The following is a 6522-nucleotide window of genomic DNA, read 5'->3' on the forward strand; positions in this document are numbered from 1 at the left end:
AACTAATAAAAAAAACAGTACCATTAAAACCAAATGCTTCAGTAAGTAATGTGTTAGAAATAGAGGAGAAATGTGAAGGTCAATAAAATAAATGAGATGCCAGAGAAAGTCCTGGAGTAATTATTGAATAATTATAGCTATAATTATAATTATGAAAGTGGTGAAGTAAATAAATTGGATTTTTTTTTTTACAAAGACATTCATAATTATAAAATGATGTACCATTTTTTAATTGATTGGCACATTGTATTCATTGAGCTATTTATATAGTTCTGCTTTTATTTATAATTATGTCACTTTCAGTACTCCGTAAGATCCCCTCTTTCCAAGCATTGCCATTTCTTACCGGAAAGTAAAATCAAACTAAAGAACCACACGTTTGAATCCATGTGGGCTACTTAAAGCATTGTAAATCAGTTCATGACTAGTGTTGATGAAGGTTTAAAATTTCCAGATAATAATTTTTATCTCTAGATCAACTTTAAACCCTTTAAATGTTCTTCATCATTTATGAAGAATGTATTTTTTTCCACCAAAAATAAAAATAAAAAACAACAACTAGAAATTAACAAAAGCATGTAATAGTAAAAGGTATATACAAATCTTTCATGTCAATGACTTTGGATCAGGAAATGTAAAACAATTAAAATGCGCTTGTCTTGTACTGTGAGCATGTTTGCATTCTTACCATCTATAGAAAGTAACATAACATTATGGAGCCATTTCAAAAATCCTTTTACTATTTAGTTTCAAATGTAAATGTGGAATTAATAAATAATAAATTATTCACATATACCTTCAAAATCTAAAAAGACAATTGAGCTGTTTTACTACAACACCAATTCTCAACATCTGTTGATAAAATACATCCCCTAGTCACTTAATAGACTCACCAATGCACACAACAGCCTCTCAGTGATTCATTCTACTCTTCGGGTCATTCTCCGTAAACCGGAGTGATTGTTGAGCCTGAAATTCCCAGTTGATAACCAGTTTCTGAAACACTCAGACTTTACCTGCCTTGCTCCAACAGCTATGCACCGTTTAAAGTCACCTAAATTCTCTTCCTGTTCTAAGGTTTGGTTTGAACTTCAGCAAATCTTTTTCCCCGTGTCTAAATCTATAAATCTATTAAGTTACCGCCATAGGATTGGATGATTTGCAATTACTATGCAGAAAACGAAAACAAGTGTACCTAATGACGTGGCCGGGGAGAGTATTCCAATACACCATAATGAATGAACTCATGCAGGCTGTTAAACCCAATGTTTATCCGTTTATTTTTCATTTTCCGTAATTATGGGGATGAACTTTTCAGAATATTGCTTCAGCTAGTTTAACACGTTTTGACCAAAATGGTAACCTCTTATTGTTTCTCAATTAGTACTTCTTAACTGGTGTTGCTGCCACTTTTGGATCTAGCCTTTAAATATTCTCCATAATAAAAGCTGAGGTCTCACTTTTTTGGAGATGGCTGATGTTTCTCCAGGTATCTGTTGGAGCCACTTCTCAATGGATGGATGCGAGTGTTTTGGGCACAGTGGGAGTTACTGCTCTGGTGCTCCGATGACCACGGGCACTGCTGTTGTCTTCACTTTCCAGGCTCTTTCTAGTTCTTCCCTGAGCCATTGGTGCCTGTGCTGCCATGATCAGTGCTTCAGTGATGTCCTTCAGTCCAGCCCTCCCTAGCCATTGGTAGGATTTGGTATATATATATATATATATATATATATATATATATATATATATATAATCTATTATAATCTTTTTGAAATCTTTTTTACTATACACTTCTTTTAATGTTTATGAATTCATGATTCATCTTTTGTTTGGAGACAAATGTCAAAACCTCTATTCCTTGTTTGCCTTGAATGTAACTGTGAAGGAAATTCTGTTTCCTTCACATGCATTTATAAATGCATTTAAATCTAAAAATAACTCTGTTCTTTCAATATAAAACAAACTCTTTATTTCTGTGGACAAAACCCAGTTCAGTTTTAAGCTAACACCACATTTTGCAACCATCAAGTATTACAAAATGTTACAATTTCTAAGTGTGCTCGACATTGAGGCAATAAATACTTCCAACCTGTATAATTAGATAAAGATTTTAGTACGTGGCTCCTGAGAAGCAACGGTGGACATAATAGAAAAAGGTAAAAAAAAAAAAAAAGTTTCATAGAACGGGGAGAGTATTCCAATACACCATAATGAATGAACTCATGCAGGCTGTTAAACCCAATGTTTATCCGTTTATTTTTCATTTTCCGTAATTATGGGGATGAACTTTTCAGAATATTGCTTCAGCTAGTTTAACACGTTTTGACCAAAATGGTAACCTCTTATTGTTTCTCAATTAGTACTTCTTAACTGGTGTTGCTGCCACTTTTGGATCTAGCCTTTAAATATTCTCCATAATAAAAGCTGAGGTCTCACTTTTTTGGAGATGGCTGATGTTTCTCCAGGTATCTGTTGGAGCCACTTCTCAATGGATGGATGCGAGTGTTTTGGGCACAGTGGGAGTTACTGCTCTGGTGCTCCGATGACCACGGGCACTGCTGTTGTCTTCACTTTCCAGGCTCTTTCTAGTTCTTCCCTGAGCCATTGGTGCCTGTGCTGCCATGATCAGTGCTTCAGTGATGTCCTTCAGTCCAGCCCTCCCTAGCCATTGGTAGGATTTGGTATATATATATATATATATATATATATATATATATATATATATATATATATATATATATAGATATATATATATATATATATATATATATATACATATATATATATATATATATATATATATATATATATATATATATATATATATATATATATATATATATATATATAATCTATTATAATCTTTTTGAAATCTTTTTTACTATACACTTCTTTTAATGTTTATGAATTCATGATTCATCTTTTGTTTGGAGACAAATGTCAAAACCTCTATTCCTTGTTTGCCTTGAATGTAACTGTGAAGGAAATTCTGTTTCCTTCACATGCATTTATAAATGCATTTAAATCTAAAAATAACTCTGTTCTTTCAATATAAAACAAACTCTTTATTTCTGTGGACAAAACCCAGTTCAGTTTTAAGCTAACACCACATTTTGCAACCATCAAGTATTACAAAATGTTACAATTTCTAAGTGTGCTCGACATTGAGGCAATAAATACTTCCAACCTGTATAATTAGATAAAGATTTTAGTACGTGGCTCCTGAGAAGCAACGGTGGACATAATAGAAAAAGGTAAAAAAAAAAAAAAAGTTTCATAGAACGAAAATAATTTTTAAATGCAAATATTTTAAGCATTTTGAAAACTAATTTCACTTAAAAATCTTTGTATTATGTTTGCTTAATACCTTTTTTGACAACACAGGTTTAATGTCAAAATATGTCAAAATTTTAACATTTATAACAGAAAAAGAATCTGTTCAGAATAAGTGTTTCAAAACATTCAGTCATTTAACTAATGTTTTTACAATGGCACATCATTTCTTATGACAATTGAGCGTAAAGTACATCTGGAACAAATGGAGAAGAACAATTTTTTTTTTTTTTTTACCAGGGGTCCTGCACAGTCTTGAAAGGTTTGGGGAAGATTTTCTTTAACTGTTTTCCTAGTTCTGGAAAATATGAAAAAAAAAAGACAATAATCATGGAAAAAGTTTTAATTTCCAGACTTTTTTCTGGTCAGTCTAAAGGCAACAGGTCCAGTTCAGCCATTAAGTCTAATGTGGCAAAAGGCTTATTTTTGATTTTATTCAATGGAGTCAGTTCATACATCAAAAACCAAAATACTGATGGATAAATCAAAGCTAAAAATCAAAGCTGTGATGTTTTTAAAACATAAATCTATTCAAAAACCAAGGTGTTCAATAGGAACTATTAGTTTTAACTGAGGAGAGTTTTGTTAGGATGCAAAACATTGAACTAAAACTGCTATGTTTTTGTATCTTTACCATTGACATAAAGATATCAAAGCCCAAACAAATTGGGCTTTAAAGCATTTGTATTTATTATATCATGTTTGGAAAATACAAGATTTACAGTATTTAACAAAAAAATAAAGCCTATCTAAGTTAGCCTACATGGTAACAGAGCAGTGAAATGGAATTATCTCACATTGTGAAAATCGAGAATCAGTTTCAGCATCATGTTGTTTTTTATTTGAGGAACCTACTGATAAGACTACTGTGAAGCAGTTCATGGTAAATATTTTATACTCAAAATATACAGAACGTTATATAAATCGCAGCAAATGTATATAAAAAAAACTCCAGACATTGAAGTCTGCAAAAGTATGGCATTTTGACAATCAAAACGGTATAGGAGCCCACGGTTTACATCATGGATACTATAACTGGAAGATAGGCTTTAAGTTAAATACGGCTCCATAAATTATTTAAAATACGTTAAATATGTATATTAAAAAACATTCAGTTTAGCAGTGAGCTGTTGTATAAACAGCTGCGTGCTGCCATCTTGTGACAGAAAATATTTAAAGCATTTCTTAGATGTAAAAACTGGTACTGTTTCAGATGTACAAAATCCAACAAGTACTCTTAACCGTTAAGCCTCACATTATTGGAAACGCTTTATTAGATGTCACTTACACATTAAAGCCTCAAGGTTCCCCTTTTATATTATCACCTTGCATAAAGTGAGACAATTACTATAATAACCACAATTTTTCATGACTCAGAAAACCTCCACGAAAGAAAAGATTTCAGTTTTTCCATAGCTGCCGAGCACAATGGCAAATAATAATGTTAATGATGGCTTTTTGTGTTACAGCCTCAGTGGTGAGTCACTCTGGATAAGTGAAGTATGCAGCCATTGTTAATGTTAGCAGGTTCACTGTAGTTTTCCCACCATGAGGTGTACAGATACTGAGCTTAAAAAGGGTCAGCTTTTTAAAAGTCAATTCATCAACATTTTCTTGCCAAGTTGGGAATTTGTCAATAAAATTATGTCAATTCAGTTGCTGGGGGCTTAGAGTTTGGTACCGGATGTTTTTATTTTTTACTGGTGTGGACTTTAAATGTCTCTGGTTCATCTTTTTTTTGGGCTCCTATTTAATGGGTTTCACCCCAACATTATTCAATCAGAAATGTACAAACAAATATGGCAAATAACAATTGTGCAAATCCACAATGGATAAAACTGAGACATACTGAGGCATTTAAAGACCAAACTTAAACACAATGAAATTAAGATAACAAAAGTATAAATAAAGGACCCAAAATGAACTTAATTATAAGCAAAAATTACAGAACAATTGTGAAAACTTATAATTACAAGGGGGAGGACGTCAGAACACATCAGTAGGATAGGACTCTTTGTTTATGAATAATAAAAAAAAAATTGCCAAACAAAAAATTATATTACAACGTAGTTCAGTTTTTTTTCTTCGATAATATTTCAAATGCGCTCTGATTTAAGACCATATCATGAAAAAAAAAATGTCGGAGCACGATAACCAATAAACGAAACTGTGAGCAAAACACCAATATCACATTTAAAAATGTTATGAGAAAGTCACATAAAGACTTTATATAATCTTCCATCTTGTTATTAATATAACAATATTTCTCACTGAGTCAGCCCTTAATAACTGAATATGCCACTTTCACTGTGAAACATAGTGGAAGCCACATTATGCTGTGGGGGATGATTTTCTTCAGCAAGTACAGGTGAGATAGAGTTGACGTAGAACATATGAAGAAAATGCATGACAATCCTGAAAGGAAGCCTTAAGCTGCTTAAGATGTGAGACTGCGGTGGTTGTTCTGGGTCCAGTCAGGGGCGGATTTAGGAAATTTGGGGCCCTAGGCAAAGAAAGGCATGGGGCCCTCTGAATTGTGAAGACAACACATAAAACAGACCCATTGTACAGATACAGGAATTTTAATATACTAGACATACATTATTTGTTCTACCTTTTGTCCCTCTCTTATACTTTTTCGTGTTGTTTTTCACTCATTTTCATTTGTCCCTTTTTCTAGTAGACAACACATGATCTGCTTATCTGTTCTCTATTTTTCATTTGAATGAAATAGTAGTTGGAAGTAAATCTGCGCCCGTCTGATCCTGTCCTTCACCTGGAGCGGTCCTCTCCATACTATTGAGCAGCGTGGATGGTCAGACAGCTGATTGGTCAGAGCTGGGTCATCTTCAGGAAGTCTACTGTGCTGACTGCTTACCAGCAGAGTGGATGATGCTATACCCTCTCACTCTGGTGGAACATCATCATTATCAAAGCCTGGCTGGATCATTTTGGAACTCTCTCTGTCACAGCCCATCTCTGTCTCATTCTGAAAACAAACACAGAAAACACAGTATAAGGCTTTTACTCAGTGGTTAAATGTATATTTACTCAAATGCTAAAGTACAAATTTGAGGATTTCATGCAACTTCAATCAGAAATCCTCTGACAGAAATGCAGAAAATAGCTGAGATTGTGAAATACCGCCAACTAGTGGTCAAAGGTGGTAGCGTAAGACACACCGGGGGA

This window comes from Fundulus heteroclitus, chromosome 2 (genome assembly GCF_011125445.2).
Source record: "Fundulus heteroclitus isolate FHET01 chromosome 2, MU-UCD_Fhet_4.1, whole genome shotgun sequence".
Classification (NCBI taxonomy): domain Eukaryota; kingdom Metazoa; phylum Chordata; class Actinopteri; order Cyprinodontiformes; family Fundulidae; genus Fundulus; species Fundulus heteroclitus.